Source organism: Cryptomeria japonica, chromosome 2 (assembly GCF_030272615.1).
Source record: "Cryptomeria japonica chromosome 2, Sugi_1.0, whole genome shotgun sequence".
NCBI classification, from domain to species: Eukaryota; Viridiplantae; Streptophyta; class Pinopsida; order Cupressales; family Cupressaceae; genus Cryptomeria; species Cryptomeria japonica.
This window is the reverse complement of record NC_081406.1, coordinates 664027959-664047567: the sequence shown is the minus strand read 5'-3', so window position 1 is coordinate 664047567 and position 19609 is coordinate 664027959.

Sequence of the window (19609 nt, the reverse complement as noted above, 5' to 3'; positions counted from 1 at the left end):
CCGAGCATTACATTTGTTTTGTTGACCAAGTTCCTTTTCAATAGATTAGAAAATCATTGCCTTGAAAGGATAAAATAAACACTATGATTTCATGGAGTAACATCTCCATATAGAGTTAGCAAATCACTGCTTTGAAAGGCTAAAAAGAATTTGTGTGCTTTGTCTCGAAAGTGGAAGGTATATGCTCTCCCCTTAACTGGGTGATCAAGCCAAACCACTCTTAAATCTTTCTTTACTTCAAGCAATAAATCCTTTAGCAAGCCTGCCTTCCTGGGGGGTTGAAAAAATTTTAAAGCCATTTTTGGCTAGTGTGAAGCGAACGACCTAAGTGGGAAATGACTTTGACGCCAAGTGTTCCAACCCACTATAATCAAATGTGGAAAGTGACGAAAGTCCTTTTCAACGGTTGCACACAATGATTAGCCTTCCCCTAGTATCCTTGAGATACGTAAAGCCTTTGTTCTAAAGGTTGGGAAGCCTCCTGAGGGAATTTATCACTGACGGCCGAACGGGAAGCCTGATTACGAACCTTCGAATAAAAACTTTGAGCCGAGTTAGTATCCAAACATTTGCAATATCATAGCGCAAGGGTGGGGAAGAATCCACTCCCAAGATCACTCACCATATATCTCCCAAGATAACTACTCAATTGTGAAGCAATTCACTTTGAGTTAATTTCTGGCAAAAGGCAAAAAAATGGGCGCCCCTTAGGGCGTGACACGACTGTTTGAGTTGATGGAGTATTGAGACTAGTGGGCTATGATATTGCTTATGACCCTTGAATAAAGAGTCTGACTGAAGTACATGATTGTATCTAAACCTATCAAAACATTGAGGATTTGAACACATCCTCACAGAACATACACTTATTGTTTAGATTAGGCAAAATGGTTGTCTCTTTGGTGCTATGTCGTCATTTGTTACTTCAGAAAATCATCTATTATCGCTGAAAAATCAAAGCAAAATTCCAAAAAATCACAGAAAAGCAACCAAGTCAAACTATCAGGGCAGTTTAGCGCGTAAGAGCAACCTCTTAGCGGGTAGAAACCATCTTTTAGCGCAGTAGACCTTTTTTTTAGTGCATTAAGGCTTAACGTTAGTGCTTCACCAAAATCCAAAGCTAACAGTTTCAAATAACACATTTTGAAAATAGTTTGGCGCATTGAAGCATCAACTTAACGCGTGGAAACCAAACCTTAGCGCGTAGAGTTTAACAGTTAGCGCATTGGTGGCCCATATTGGCACGTAACCTTTTGAACCAAGGCAAAATCAAAACAATCCAGTTAGCGCATCGCAGGGGGTAGCTTAGCACATGGAGTCTTTTCTCTAGCGCTTTGAGAACTTTCTATAGCACATTGCGTCTCTGCTTTAGCGCATAACCAAAACCAAAAAAACATGGGGCAAAACAAAGGTCATTTTTGAAAATTTTGAAAATAATTTTAGAAGCTTTCCTTCCTCAGCCTGAACTTCATCAAGCAAAAAACCAAAAACAAAGTATCAAAAGCTATTTACAAAGCAAGTTTTGCATCGAACAAAGTTGTCCAAAATCTGAAAACTAGTCGTAGGATAAACATATCTCTCCTATCAAAATCAGGAAACCTCATCACAAATATCAAACATGTCCTCCAATCAAACGGATTTTTATCCCAAAACACACTTATTGTAAAACTCCGAGTTGTCAAATCAAGTTTCCATATCGGGAAAGCTCGTATTCCATATCATTTGACACATGTTGTTGTGAGGTGGGATCTAAAACTTCATTTTGATAAAGTAAAACTTGAGTTTCCAAAATAAGCTTAACTAAATCCAAAACAAATCAAAGGAAACCATTGATCATTTGTGCATGACTAATCCTCATATTCTAAGAAGAAAGAGTATTTATCATAACACTAAGTTGAAGAAACAACAACCCAGTTCTTCAAAACTTGCCAAAAGAAATAAGTTTTTATACATCAATTGCCAACTCTTCAAATCTCATTGCACATTCCTTCATCATATACGATTGTATCTTCAAAACAAAACCAATAAATTTGACAAGGAACCATTGAGGAGTAGGGCATTTTGTCAAAAATCAGCATTCAATCAACGCATAAATCAAGTAGGGAAGATCAATCCGGCCTTCTTTCCCGAAGAGTGCATCACTTATATTATACCCCGATTTGAACCACCAACCCTTGAGCAAAACATCGAAGAAGAGTTCATTCCCTTTGTCACATAATTTTTTTACTATATTCCTGTTGTTACTCGCTCTCAATGAAACAAACAAAGTGAAATGCAACCGGAATCTAGCATGAATTGGAGATTATCAAATCCTTTTGAGGGTCCACATCTAGAGGACACTGGAATTACTAAGGAACTCCTTCAGGAGTGTCAAGAAAGTACTTCCTTTCAAAAGCTTGTGGAAAGGCTTATGGAAAATGACAAATAAAAATATCTGCTCATGCTCACAAGAAAAGGAGTTAAACTTCCCGAGGATTTGGACACTGACATTTTTAGAACAAAATCTCGACATTATGACTTTCAAGAACAAAAAGGGGAAGAAGAAGCGCATGACCTTGAGAAAAATATCCCTGAACAAAATATCCCTGAGTCAAATATCCCAGAGCAAAACATACCATTCCACACACCATTCAACCTAGAACTAATTCAAGGGAAGAACTCTTCCCTCGACAAAATAATGCACCTTTGATTGTTCTCACTCAACAAATGCAAATGTTACAAAGACAAATGCAAGACATGCAACAAGGGACAACAATATGGTACTCCTTAACTAAAATTTGTCCTTATCGTTTTGACAAATGATTAAACATGGTGCCTTTTCCCTTAAACTCAGACATTCCAAAATTTGACAAATATGATGGGAAAAGCGATCCCTGTGATCATGTTCGAGAATTCTATACAACGAGTCTTGAATTCGCACACGATGACACCTATTTGATGAGGTTATTCCCAAGAAGCTTGGGAGGACAAACAATGGAATGGTTCCAAAATTACACCCCCCATTAGATCGTTCGACGAACTAGTCAACAAATTCATAACTCAATATTCCTATAACATTCAACATGCTATCACTATGCTAGATGTCTGTAATACCAAGTAGAAAAACAATTAAACATTCATGGTATTCCTTCAACATTGGTGACATATGGTTTCGAGATATCCTCGAGATGTGCCTGAAAAGCAAAAGATGGAGATCTTCATCGACAACTTGAATAGTGAGGTGAGTTACATACTCAAACTTCAGTGCATACCATCTTTTGCCAAGTTTATTGAGAATGGCATCCAAGTAGAAGAAGCATGTGTCAAGAAAGGAACATTAAAATTCTTCAAAGAAGGAACAAGTTCATCCAATTACAACAACCAAAACAACAACTTAGAAAAATCCAGATTCTAGACCAGAAACAAAAACAATGGAAATGAAGGGGGCAATGAACCAAATGATCCAAAATCCAAGCAACCCGTGCTCACGTTATCAAGTAATCCTCAAGCTACAAAAAATCCCAAAGGTGCTAACCAAGGCACTAACACTTATGCACCAAATACCAACCAAGATCAACTCAATACAAACAACGCCAACAATACCCAAAACAATAATACCAATCGAGGACCTAATCCAAACTCACGAGGTAATGCAAACAATTTTCCAAAATGCATTTACACACCACTAGAGCAATCATTGGAGTCAGCATTCAGAGAACTCCTGGCAAAATTTTTTATCTCTTTACTAGCGATCAACAACTTTGAACCACAAATCAAACCACCCTGGTGGAATGACTCACACTTTTGTGATTTTGATCACAACAAGGTCATCAAACAAATGATTGCATGAGGCTGAAAAACATTGTTCAAGACATAATTGATAGAGGTGATTCAACAGTCGATGGTCTCAGGACAAATGGTGACCATGGAGCCTTCAAGAATACTCTTCCAAACTACAACAAGGATGGAGCTTCAACCTCAAGCGATACACATGGAGCTCATATCAATCACATATACAATAACACCATCAATCATATATCAGCTGAGGACAATCAAGTAAATGTCATCACAATCAGAGATAAGCGTGAACATGAATATGTCAACGTAACAATCAGAGCTCAAAAATATGTCTTGAAGGGACATATGTCAACAACAAACACCATACCAAAAATTCAATATGATCTAGTCAGTCAACTGCGCAAAACTCCTGCTCAAATATCTATACTAGAGTTATTGAAACTTTCGCCAAAACACAAAGACATCTTGGAACAAGTGTTACTAGAAACAAATGTACCTCAAGATCTGGATGCTGACAAATTCCAAGCCATGGTTGCTCATATGATAGGGTCTCATAACCTCACTTTTTCTGAGCATGATAATATCTCATTGAGCCATCCACATAATACTCCACTCCACATTGAAGTCTTGGTCTACAAGCATTGACTCAAAAGAGTATTAATAGATGGAGGAGTTGGACTCAATATTTGTACCTTAAAACTTATCCGTGCATTAGGCTTCTCTAAGCAATCTATTGATCCATGCAAAAAGATCACTATCAAAGCATATGATGATGAAGAGAGATCATCCAAAGGAACAGTAATGTTGCCAATTCAAGTAGGACCAATACAAAGGGACACTATGTGCCAAGTCTTAGACATAGACCTCACATACAATATCTTATTGGGTCGACCTTGGATACATGAAATGCAAGCAGTACCTTCTACTTATCATCAGTGTGTTAAGTTCCCCTACAATGGGCAGGAGATTTCTATATCAACAGATCACAATCCTTTTCAACATTGTAATGCTATGGGGGCAGCCCAAGACAACTTGGTTACACATAATAGAGAAAAACAAAGTAACTCAGCACTAGATCCTCAGCAAGAAAAGTATACATCACTATCTATGGATTTCAAACAAAAGATGAAAATCAAAGAGCAGGGCATGGGAGAATACTCTTTGGAACCCATGTGTTTGGCCAACTTACCAACATCACCTAAATCTCATGGATTACCTACAACATCAACACATCAAGCAACCCAACCCATCACCAAATTTGATGGCAAATTTATCCAACTAGGCACTCTAGCACATGAATTAGAGGAGAAGGACATCTTTAGTTGGCTATACAAGGATGAGGAAGAAGACATAGTAGCTACTGTGGAGGTAGCTATACCAACACACTTGTATGGAAAAGGCTACTTAATCATGCAACAAATGGGATACAAGGGTAAAGGACCTATTGGAAAGCGTTAGGAAGGCATCACAGAACCATTAGATCCTCCTTCACAATTCAGTAAGGACAAAAAAGGATTAGGCTATGAACTCACTCCACTACCAAGGAAGACACTACACCAATATCAAAAACCCCAATGGAAAGCAAAGAAGAAATACAAGGAAGTCTTCTGGCAGGAAGCACTATTTAAGTCAGCTGAGACAATATGCAAAGAACATGAAAATCATGAACAAAAACAACATCAAGAGAAGCCCATCAAACAAACAAAGGAAGCATCTACTACAGAAGCACATCATATTCAAGAACCAATATCCAACAAAGAACAATCACCTCCTAATAACATCATTCCTCCCCGAGGAGAGACAGTCTATGAACAAATGCAAAGAGTGGAGGCAGGATCTAACATAGAATCAGAGAAAACTATCAAACTTGTATCAATTATCAAAGACCTGTTCTCACCCTACAACATACCAGTTCACAACACTGCTAGAATCTGGGATACTACCTCTGAGACTAATTCCAATGAATATGAATGGGGCGGCTATTCTAATGTTACTGAAGATATTTGTGCAAATGACAGTCATACACCCATCTCTCAAGAAGAACACGACACATAATCTAGGCCACTCGAATTTGGTCCACAAAATATCTATGATGCTAAGGAAGACGAGTAGCGACATTATGAGAAAGTCTATACAGAAGATGATACCATCGAAGACCTCGACGAAATCCTTAACTTATTTAACACCCTGACCAATCATGATAATACCTCCATCCTGACACTTACATCAGCTGAACTTGATCCACCTAATGACTCCTTACCACTTGTCTTTCCTGACCTCATAGATGGGGACGAACCTAAAACTCATGATATACCAATTTTCCCAAATGACAAATCCATTATCCATTACTTGTGTACCGTTAACCCGGATACAGACTCTACCAGTGAACAAAGTAATGACAACTGCCATCAGGGGAGTACCAAGTCTCTCAGTCGTAAAAATGAACAAAATAAAGGATCTACTGCTGAAAACCAGTCAATGGCAGCAATAGATCACAAAAAAGTAAAAATAAAGGACGCATCTGAGGGTGAAAACCTTTGTAAGGCACCTAAAGATGGGAGACTTGACACTTTTCCTGAGCCTTATCATGAGCGATCACCCATATTGATTGAGCCCACTCAATCAATCAACATTGGTACTACAAAAGCAGCCAAAAATATACACCTTGCAGAATCTTTGACAGAGGAAGAAAGATCAGAATTTATTAAATTTTTTAAAGAAAAGAAAATCAACTTTGCTTGGTCATAGGCAGATATGCCTGGGATTGATCCACAATTAATCATGCATCACTTACCCATTACTCCAAGAGCTAAGACAATCAAGCAAAAACTACGCAAGATGAATCCACATGTGACACTCATGGTTAAAGCTGAGCTAAAGAAACTATTAGATGTCAGATTCATCCGACCTATCGACTATGCTGAATGGATTTCCAACATTGTACTAGTATCAAAACCAGATGGCAGTATTAGAATATGCACTGATTTTAGAGATGTCAACAAAGCATGTCCCAAGGATGACTTTCCTTTACTCAGTATCGACATAATTGTAGACCTCACAGCAGGCCATGCAATGCTATCACTAATGAATGGTTTTTCAGGCTATAATCAAATCAAGATAGCCCCAGAGGATCAAGATAGAACAACATTTACCTGTCCCTGGGGAACATACTGTTGGAATGTCATGCCTTTTGGCTTAAAGAATGTAGGAGCAACTTATCAATGAACAATGACAACAATCTTTCATGACATGATGCATACCTTCATGGAAGACTATGTGGATGATTTACTAGCTAAATCATTCACCAGGACAGATCATTTAAGCATCTTAGAAAAGATTTTTGATAGATTGGAGAAATTCCAAGTCAGGCTCAACCCTAAGAAGTGTGTCTTCAGGGTTACATTAGGCAAGTTGCTAGGTTACATAGTTTCAGCTAAGGGTATTGAAGTGGATCCAGCAAAGGCACAAGCCATTATGGAGATGCCACCACCAAAGAACATCAGTCAGCTCAGATCTCTAAAAGGATGACTCCAATCAATCAGGCGATTCATCGCTCAATTAGCCAATAAAAGTCTCCCATTCAATCATTTGCTACATAAAAATGTGCCATTTAGATGGGAAGCCAAATGTGTAGAATCATTTTATCAAATCAAGTAGTATCTAATGAACCCACCAGTTCTAGTACCACCAATAGCAGGGAAGCCACTCATTCTCTACATTTCCACAATAGATATATCACTGGGGGCATTATTAGCACAAGAGGATCAACAAGGCAAGGAACGAGCTATATACTACATCAACATGACATTAAACAGATATGAACTCAACTATACATTCATTGAGAAGGCTTGTCTAACAATGGTATTTGCCTCTCAAAAGTTCCGACACTACATGCTAGCTTACACAATCAAGCTGGTCATAAAAATTGATCCTCTCAAATATTTACTCAGCAAGGTAGCTCTTACAGGTAGATTGGCTAAATGGGTCATGATCCTCAGTGAGTTTGATATCCACTACACCGAGCGACAAGCTATCGAAGGACAAGCAATTGCAGATCAACTGGCAGAAGCACCACTACCTGGAAAACAACCTATGGAGATCAAATTTCCAGACAATGATTTTCTTGCTATCTCCACCAAATAATGGATCTTATACTTTGATGGATCCTATACGCAACATGGCTCAGGTGATAGCATTCTATTCATTACTCCTGAAGGGAACACCATACCAAGATCATATAGGCTTATGTTTCCATGCACAAATAATGTTGCTGAATATGAGGCACTCGTTATAGGCATCAAAATGGTCGTAGAATGGAGAATCACATAATTAAAAGTCTACGGAGATTCACAATTAGTCATCAATCAAATCAACAATGACTATTAGACAAAGGATGACAAGCTGTTGCCATATAAGCGAATGGTGGATGATTTCAAACAATATTTTGCACACATCACCTTCGAGCAAATACCATGGTTGGACAACAGGGTAGCTGATGTAATGGCTACTATCGCTTCACTATTGCACATTCCAGAGCAACAAAATCGTTATGAGTTTCTAGTAGAGCAACTGTTTTCCCTAGCCTATGACCATTCTGATTCCCATGTTATCTATGCCTTGACTGGTTCGAACTATCCATTATATGGACCAATATACGACTATCTTAAGAGCAATATCCTACCCATTGACCTATCTTGAAACCAAAAACACAACTTTATCTGACAAGCCACCTGTTATACTCTCATTGCTGATACTTTGTACCATCGAGGTCTAGATGGTACTCTTCTTCGTTGCCTTGATCGTAATGAATCTGACTCTACTTTACAAGAGCTTCACAAAGGTATCTATGGCACACATTCAAGTGGTCCTACTCTTGCTAAAAAGCTTATGAGAATGGGATATTACTGGCTGACAATGGAAAAAGAATCTTATCACTTTGCAAAGAAGTGTCCTAAATGCCAAATCCATGGCAATCTTATACATGCACCAACATAGGAACTACAACCATTCACAACATCCTGGCCCTTTTGCCAGTGGGGACTAGACTTGGTCGGAAAAATTTATCCTTCATCTTCAAATGGACACAAGTTCATTATAATTGCAATGAAATACTTTACCAAGTGGATTGAAGCGGTCCCCATGACCATAGTAACCGGGAAACAAATAGCCTCTTTCATCCTTAATTATCTGATCTGCAGATATGGCATTCCAAGTTCCATCACCACAGATAATGGATGACCTTTTAAGAACCAAGATGTACGAGAACTATGCGAAAAATTCAAAATTCAACATCATTTTTCTACACCTTACTACCCACAGGGGAATAGTCAAGCAGAAGCATCCAACAAGACAATATTAAAAATCCTAAAGAAAACAGTGAATGATACAGGCAAAGATTGGCATGTACAACTCAATCCAACACTTAGGACATACAAAACAAGCATCTACACACCTACAGGAGCTACACCATATTCATTGGTATATGGATCAGAGGCAATTTTATCCCTGGAGGTAGAAATTCCATCTCTCAGAGTCTCTTTGAAAGGCCTAATTCCAGATGAAGAGTATCGAGTTAACTGACCGCAAGAGCTCGAACTGCTAGATGAAAGACGTCAACGTGCCTACACTCATCTCAAAGCATATCAGCAACACATGTGCAGAAGCTACAACCACAAGGTCATTCCTAGAATTTTTAAAATTGGTGACCTAGTACTCAAGGAAAATCCTAGAAATCAGCAAGATCGAGAAAAGAAAGGAAAATTTGAACCTAACTGGTTAGGTCCCTATGTCATCATATCAGCTTATGGATCAGGCGCTTATCAACTAACAAATTTAGAAGGATATGTGCTCGACGAACCAACTAACAACATCCATCTAAAGAAATACTACACTTGAGTAGTCTAAGGCACAGAAAAGTCAAAAAATAAAAAAAAATATCTAAAAAATCAAGAAAAAGCAAATAAAAAGGTACAATAAAAGCAACTGGTGAAAACCCAGCAACATGCACTATTGCGAGAGGAGAGATCCTCTATCTATATCCATACTGTTATATCCACAGTTAAGCACTATCGGCCATCGCTTGACATTTTATCACAATATCCATCCAGGACATACTTAGCATAGTCACTATCCTGGTTTATCCACATATCCTTTCACTGCATCTGACCATGGCTTGATAATCACTATACATATCCACATTAAGAGGATCCCTCGACTAGGGGCAGTATTAATTAGAGCTTGCAGCACATTCAAGACGTCAAAACTTGTCACAAACTTAGAACATCATATCCAACAAACAAAACTCAAAAATCACACATTGATCACTTAACGAGATTCACAAAATATGACGGATGATTTTCTGAAGTATCAAATGTTGCATCTTGCATACAGTTTTGACTATTTTTGCACTTGAACTTTTCAAATTATTGGATCCTCTACATTTTCTCAACAATGCTTCATTCCAAAAAAAAGTTGTGGGGAATCCAATACTTTTTAGTTTTCTGTCTATGAGGTGATCATTTGTATTGTGTAGATACTTGTCTCGAGACGTGATTCACAACATATCACTAAAGACATGATTCCACTTTACGCATACAAATGGTTCAATCTTGTCTGTTTATACGCAATCCACACTCAAGTCATCCTGGTTCAATTATACCTTGACGCTTGTGCTATCTTGCAAAATCAAAAATCATGTAAATTTTTCTTGGGTCATTATGGTTCAATTATACCATTATGCTTGTATAAATTTTCAACATATCCCAAAACAAATCAATGCTCAATGATGATACCTACAAAGAAAGCAAACAACATGTGACTATACAAGGATGACCAATGCAAAATGAGGATGCTCAAATCAATTAGTTGCATATCATTTTACAATTAGTTGCATATCATTTTACAATTAGCCGCATATCATTTTAAATCTTGCATTAACAACATATCATATCATACATCTCATTTTCAAGATACATCTAACAACATATCATATCATACATCTCATTTTCAAGATACATCTAACATCATATCATATCATACATCTCATTTTCAAGATACATCTCACAGCATATGATATCATACATCTCATTTTTAAGATACATCTCACAACATCATGCATTATCACATCACATTCATCACATATCACATCACATACATCTATCTAAGAATTACATCATCATAGAATAATCAAAAACATATAGAAAGCATACTCCATAACACATCACATAAGGATCAAAGAAAATGGTGTCATATATACATATATATCTCAAACAATGATCAATGTACAAAATATGTCATGTATGTGCCAATACAACAAAATGATCAAAATACGATTGGGACAATGTCTCTCAGGTATGACTATCTCCTGAGGGAGACGGTCTCGCTGCGGACGTCCCAACACTTGGATCTCCAGGTGGATCCTATCTAGGAGGCCCTATCACGCCTCTTCTCTATGTCCTCGACCCAGTCTCTCGAGATCGACTGGATCTCGATGTGGTGAAACTCTGCACTCGACACTCCCTAGGCACCGCATCCTCATAATGTCGCCGGTAGTACTCCACCTCCTTGGCTCTCAAAGCCAACTCTCTCAAGGTATCTCTCATCAGGCCACCTGCTGTCAACGCTCTATCTCTGTATCCCACTTTGTGGTCAGCTGAATAATCTAACACTGATGCACCAACAACTGTGTCTGCAAATGCTGCACTGACAACTGCAGCGATCTAATCTGTGCATCCTCCACATGCATTGGAATCTGCATCTATAGGGGTACCTGTGAAGGGGTACCCCCTATCCCTCTACCTGTCCTCGGTATTGGTGGAGGTAAAACATCTGATCTCCTCCTTTGGGCCAGTCATCTGAAATCATCATGCCCTCCCACCATTGCTATCACCTCTCCAACCCTCTCCTCACCGCCAACTTTGATAGCCAAACCTCCTCTCCCTCTATCCACCACAACCCGCCGCACTGCTGTCTCCACCCGTATCCCTCTATCACCACCATCTCCACCCCTATCTCCTCTCCTCCCCTGATCCAATCGCCCCCTATCCCCTCGCTGACCTTGGCCATGTCCACCACCATATCCTCCATCACTTCCTCCCTCATCTACCTCCTCACTAGCCTCTCCCTGTCTCCCTAACCTCTCAGGCTGATCATCCTCATCATCATCAAAAGTGGGAATCATCTCAACTGGATCTGATATCCTGGCCACTGCATGTGCTACAAAGAGTGATGCAAACTCATCAGCCATCCCTGCATCTACTATCTCAGGGGCATAGTCCCATATCTGGCCGGCTAAGTGGAATAACTCCTCAACTGCCGCCGTGCTATCAATCGTGGGTCCCCACTCCAGAATATCTTGTCTCCGTCGAGCATAAAAAATGTTCCCTGTGGAATCCCCTATTGTCGACCATATTGCCGCAACACCCGGCTATGCAGAAACCTCTCAATGACAAAGGGCGTCCACCCTATTAGATACCTAGATAGATATACATTGGGCATCTCCATCCTGTCCTCTGCCCATACGTCACAACCTGTATATGATCACCAGACGACCATATCAATATCATCCAAAACTCTCCTCTAGTGCTCTAATTTGCCCAGCTTACGCTGGAAAACTATCCCTCGGTATCCGTATGTGTGCGCACACCCAATAGGCCTATCTCTATCCGCCAGTGGCCAAGCTGCGAGAATATGCTCCCATGCCCATACCTATAGCAATGTGACTCTAGGAGATAGACTGCCATATCCCAAATATACCACATGATGCAAATCCTTGTATAAGTGGGCCAACATCGCCGACCCCCATGCAAATCGGTGACCTTGGGTCACCATGTCCTCCAGGACCAACCCCCATCCTACTACCAGTCCCTTCGACCTATGGTCGAGACATAAGAAACCACCTATAAAACCTGCCAGCACTGATGGTAGGGGAGAATAATCCAAATCTAAGAACTCCTGCTAGGGGATCTCATACCCGCACATGGTATCATCCTACAGAATCTGACAAAGTGCCTCTGTACCACCCTCCTCAGTCTGCTCATAGGGTAGTAGTGCACCTACCACAGGAATCCGTAGAATCTGGTAGCAATCCTCAGGTGTCACTGTGATCTCGCCTGTCGCCAAATGAAAGGTGTTCATATTACTATGCCACCTCTCAGCTAATGCTGTCAATAAATCTCGACTAATGATAAACCGAGGCATCTCTAACAATGAGGACATACCACACCTCTCAATAATATCCCTATCAGCCTGTGTCAATCATGGTATCAATGACCACGATCTCAGAAATCGCTCTCGTGACTGAACCACTCCAAGGCACTCCTGTCAAAAAGCAAAACAAGTCCAATATCAGTTTCTGCATCAAAAACATTGATATCAAAATCAAATACATACAAAAACTTAAAACTTTGAAAATCTAATCAAGTTCAACATCATATCAATCCATTTTCATATCAAATCATATCAACTTGTAAAAAAACTCAAGTTTCACAATCATATCAACTTGTAACACAACTCAAGTTTCACAATCATATAAGCTTGTAACACAACTCAAGTTCCACAATCAATGTAGCTTGTAAAATAACTCAAGTTCAACATATATATCAACTTGAAACAATTCATATCAAATCAAGTTCATATCCACCATCCCTATCCAAAACCACATCATATCACATCAACATCAAATCAATATCAACTTGAAACATTGCAAATCAAATCAAGTTATCTCATAACTCATATTGGACAACTTATCAAAACAAAGACAACAGGCACACAGACTGATAATTTACACTTATCTTGGCAGAACTGGCATCATCCTACCAATTTTCTTCATCCAAAAAAATCCCACTTTACCAAAAATTTTCTCCTATGTGCTAAACAATCTTGTCTACGTGCTAAACTGCTTACTATGTGCTACCCTGTCCTTGCAAAGCGCTACCCAATCCACCCTATGCACTAGCCAAAACCTACGCACTACCCCTTTTCTCCAAAGCGCCATCTAACCTACCCCAATCACTAAACTACCTTATGTGCTATTTTATCCTACTCTTTCACACTCTAGGTCATACCTACGTGCTACCTAGGCCTACCCATGTGACCCCCTAGAAACCCTATGCACTAGGTATCTCCTATGCGCTACCTTGTCCTCGCATAGCGCTACCTTGTGATCCTTGTGCACTAACATAATCGTAAGCGCTATCCTAACCTGTAGATGCGCTACCCTAATCATTTCAGATGCTACCCTATTTTCTTGGACCCTACATGCTACAAAACCTATTGTATGCACTACGATTTGACCCCGACGCGCTAAACCGACAAATCCGCATGACAAAATTGAGAACATGATTAAAAACGTCAAAATAAAAAATCCAAAAGGGGTCAAAAAGGTTGACTTACCAGTATTCCATATGTGACAGGCCTTCGGTACCTCTGAACGTGCTCGAATCAATGAGAAGCATAAGGAATTGACATGTTGACTTTTATCCAACTGTCAATTTCTCTAAAGTCAACAAGCACAAATGAGACAAAAGAGATCACTTTTTCCCTTTTATAAGGTAAATCAAAATTAGGGTTATGTGGAGGAACGTGTAAGTTGCTCGTGGTGTCTCATGCAACCCTACCAAACATCATTATCGGGAGATGAATCAATTTATCGCATTCAACATAGACAAAAATTTAAAATGCCATAAATTTATAAAAAATATCCAAATCAAATCAAATGTTCAAAATTTTTGATTCATCTCCCGAGGGGGCATTATCAGCATCATTTATGAAATCTGGGGCACGACATGAAAATCTCAAAATGACATAAAAATTGATCATAACTAAATCATGACCACACATCATTTTATTTGAATCAACATGTGCACACACGTCACTTCAAAGAGGGGCAAAATGTAGACGTATAAAAATGACCATATTCCTAAATGAATATTCAATGCTCATTTTATTCCCATTCCTCTATTTAGTTAAATCTAATTTAATTAAATCACCCACATTCTTCTATTTAATTTAATAAATTATTCAATCTATTTAGTTAAATTCACTTTAGCCCTTTACATCATTTAATTAAATAAATCATTTAATTTAATTAAAATCCCTTCTTCTTACTTTTTAATTAAATTTACATTTAATTAATAGTTTACCCCAAATTGAATAAATCTAATTTATTTAATTTCCTAAACTTGCAACCAAATTGAAATAAAATAATTTATTTTAATTAATTCTATTTTCCCTCACCCACTTACATTTTCCTACATCTCCCACTTGCATCCTAACCCTATTCCTAATTTCTTCTAGAATCCATCTAATCCTAATTAATTAACCCAAACCCCTTCATTATCCCCTTTCCCTAAATTTGAGGAGGTCACTTCTCAAATTTGGAGTAAAGTCTTCTAAAAGCATTAAAGCCTTTATCCATTCAACAAGCTAACTTGTTGAATACCCCCAAATTTGGAAGGACTCTTACAAATTTATCCCCAAAGCCTTCAAACCATTAATGGTTAACTAACCGATAGTGGCATGGTTAGAGGCTTTTTGACTAACTTAACCTCCATCTAACCTGGGGGTCTCATCAAGCATTCATTGCTTTGACCATGGTTATCCCTTTAACCTTTGCACAAGAGTTTACCCCTTGGATAAAAGCTTTATCCATTGGATAACCCTAACCTAACCTTAACCCTTACCTCCTAAGGCAACCATAAGGTCTTCTCAAGCATTTAATGCTTCTTTCATCTCCTCTCAACTAGTCTTATGTTGACAATTGTCACCATTTCATTGGTGAAAATTGTAAACATGGATTGATAATTTTCATTCCTGACCCTTGATTAACTCCTTCAATCTTGACCATCCATTGCCCTATTTTCACTATAAATAGAGCTCTCCTTCCTCCATTTTGAGGATCCATGCAAGCTTTCAATATATCATTTATGCTCAAATTTATCAATACATCTAGCTTCTCTTTGTAATAGGAATTAATATAATAAGCATTTTAGACTATTTCCTTTATCATTAGCTTAAATCATTAACTAGTATATCATGTTAGGATAGTATTGCTACTAATCTTATCATCTTATAATCTAGTTTATTGCATTTGTAGAATCATGCATAGATAGGATGCATTTCATATGCACATCAATCCAAAGCATCTCTCGTTCTTGCATTCGTCATCCCTAAGCCACTTTGCTCAGTGATCTGAGAGCGAAGGCATTGGCTTGAGGGACCTTGTGAGATAGAGAACCATGGAACCAACCTTGGGAAGTTGAGTCATTCTTCATGACTCCATAACTTGCACCAAGAAGTCCTGTGGGTGTGTGAACAAGCCTCTTTGAGACCGCATTTTCATATTTTAAGTTTCATTGACCCGCTTTTCCCGTGCACATTTCTGGCGCCCACCGTGGGGCACTACCACATTAATCAAATCAGTTTTTTAAAAATAAACACTTTTGTAGGTACGCGGGAAACAAGAATCAGCGCGTAGGGAACATCCCTTAGCACATCTGGCTCATTTTTTAGTGCATGAGACTCATTCCCCAGTGCGTGCAGACCATACCTTAGCGCATCATCCCCACTAAAATTTTCCTGTAGGTCTCGGTGTAGGAGAATAATAGAGTAGCGCATTCAGAAAATAGTTCAATGCATCGGGTCTGTCTGATAGTGCATCTGGATTATCCTGTAGTGTGTACAGTTTGTTCTGTAGCGCATCACAGATAGAGGCAAAATTAAAAAAAAAAACCAAAAAAACTCTAACCGAATTTGAAACTAGACTTGTTGAAGTCCATCAAATCCACATATTTTTCTAACGGTTTTACATGGTATTTTGCAGTGTTTTGACAGTTTCTTGCAGGTGGGAGCTTAGTTTTATTTCTAAGAGCATAAATAGTTTAAATTGTTACTAACTTATTTAAGTTAGTTAGAATTTAAATTCTTTTTAGTTCTTGGTAAATAAAATTGAACTCACTTTGTTTGGGCTTTAAAAAAAAAGAACCACAAAACAATCTTTCCTTGCTTTTCTAGGAGAGAAATTTTCAATTGGGTTTTAAAAAGAATAATCAATTTTTCAAGTTTTGTAATCAAAATGGCTTAAAAAGAACTTCACCATCCTTTGGTGCATAAAAGGATCCATTTTTAGTTTTAGCAAAGTAAAAGATCACACAAGTCCAAAAAGTCTTTTGCAACTAACGAGGGAAGATCTTCCCTTTCAAATCGATTTCTTTTGTTGACCGAGCATTACATTTGTTTTGTTGACCAAGTTCCTTTTCAATAGATTAGAAAATCATTGCCTTGAAAGGATAAAATAAACACTATGATTTCATGGAGTAACATCTCCATATAGAGTTAGCAAATCACTGCTTTGAAAGGCTAAAAAGAACTTGTGTGCTTTGTCTCGAAAGTGGAAGGTATATGCTCTCCCCTTAACTAGGTGATCAAGCCAAACCACTCTTAAATCTTTCTTTACTTCAAGCAATAAATCCTTTAGCAAGCCTGCCTTCCTGAGAGGTTGAAAAAATTTTAAAGCCATTTTTGGCTAGTGTGAAGGGAACGACCTAAGTGGGAAATGACTTTGACGCCAAGTGTTCCAACCCACTATAATCAAATGTGGAAAGTGACGAAAGTCCTTTTCAACGGTTGCACACAATGATTAGCCTTCCCCTAGTATCCTTGAGATACGTAAAGCCTTTGTTCTAAAGGTTGGGAAGCCTCCTGAGGGAATTTATTACTGACGACCGAATGGGAAGCCTGATTATGAACCTTAGCATAAAAACTTTGAGCCGAGTTAGTATCCAAACATTTGCAATATCATAGCGCAAGGGTGGGGAAAAATCCACTCCCAAGATCGCTCACCATATATCTCCGAAGATAACTACTCAATTGTGAAGCAATTCACTTTGAGTTAATTTCTGGCAAAAGGCAAAAAAATGGGTGCCCCTTAGGGCATGACACGACTGTTTGAGTTGATGGAGTATTGAGACTAGTGGGCTATGATATTGCTTATGACCCTTGAATAAAGAGTCTGACTGAAGTACATGATTGTATCTAAACCTGTCAAAACATTGAGGATTTGAACACATCCTCACAGAACATACACTTATTGTTTAGATTAGGCAAAATGGTTGCCTCTTTGGTGCTGTATCTTCATTTGTTACTTCAGAAAATCATCTATTATCGCTGAAAAATCAAAGCAAAATTTCAAAAAATCACAGAAAAGCAACCAAGTCAAACTATCAGGGTAGTTTAGCGCGTAAGAGCAACCTCTTAGTGGGTAGAAACCATCTTTTAGCGCAGTAGACCTTTTTTTTAGCGCATTAAGGCTTAACGTTAGTGCTTCACCAGAATCCAAAGCTAACAGTTTCAAATAACACATTTTGAAAATAGTTTGGCGCATTGAAGCATCAACTTAACGCGTGGAAACCAAACCTTAGCGCGTAGAGTTTAACAGTTAGCGCATTGGCGGCCCATATTGGCACGTAACCTTTTGAACCAAGGCAAAATCAAAACAATCTAGTTAGCCCATCGCAGGGGGTAGCTTACGCATGGAGTCTTTTCTCTAGCGCTTTGAGAACTTTCTATAGCGCATTGCGTCTTTGCTTTAGCGCATAACCAAAACCAGAAAAACATGGGGCAAAAGAAAGGTCATTTTTGAAAATTTTGAAAATAATTTTAGAAGCTTTCCTTCCTCAGCCTGAACTTCATCAAGCAAAAAACTAAAAACAAAGTATCAAAAGCTATTTACAAAGCAAGTTTTGCATCGAACAAAGTTGTCCAAAATCTGAAAACTAGTCACAGGATAAACATATCTCTCCTATCAAAATCAGGAAACCTCATCACAAATATCAAACATGTCCTCCAATCAAACAGATTTTTATCCCAAAACACACTTATTTTAAAACTTCGAGTTGTCAAATCAAGTTTCCATATCGGGAAAGCTCATATTCCATATCATTTGACACACGTTGTCGTGAGGTGGGATCTAAACCTTCATTTTGATAAAGTAAAACTTGAGTTTCCAAAATAAGCTTAACTAAATCCAAAACAAATCAAAGGAAACCATTGATCATTTGTGCATGACTAATCCTCATATTCTAAGAAGAAAGAGTATTTATCATAACACTAAGTTGAAGAAACAACAACCCAGTTCTTCAAAACTTGCCAAAATAAATAAGTTTTTATACATCAATCGCCAACTCTTCAAATCTCATTGCACATTCCTTCGTCATATACGATTGTATCTTCAAAACAAAACCAATAAATTTGACAAGGAACCATTGAGGAGTAGGGCATTTTGTCAAAAATCAGCATTCAATCAACGCATAAATCAAGTAGGGAAGATCAATCCGACCTTCTTTCCCGAAGAGTGCATCACTTATATTATACTCCGATTTGAACCACCAACCCTTGAGCAAAACATCGAAGAAGAGTTCATTCCCTTTGTCATATAATTTTTTTACTATATTCCTGTTGTTACTCGCTCTCAATGAAACAAACAAAGTGAAATGCAACCGGAATCCAGCATGAATTGGAGATTATCAAATCCTTTTGAGGGTCCACATCTAGAGGAGACTAGAATATAAGCCTAACCTTGAATATCAGAGATACAGATTTAAGAAGAACATAGATAAATCATGTTACTATGCCAATGAAGGAGTTACTGATGATTCTAATGAAGAACCGACAAACAATGGATGGGCTTTTGTTGCAATAAAAGAAGATTCACCGACACCTACTGTTCCACTGGTAGATCAAGCCTTGACAACTAAAATTGAGGAAAAGAATGAATGGATCATAGATTCTAGATGTTCGCATCATATGACTGGTGATAAAAGTAAATTCTTATCTT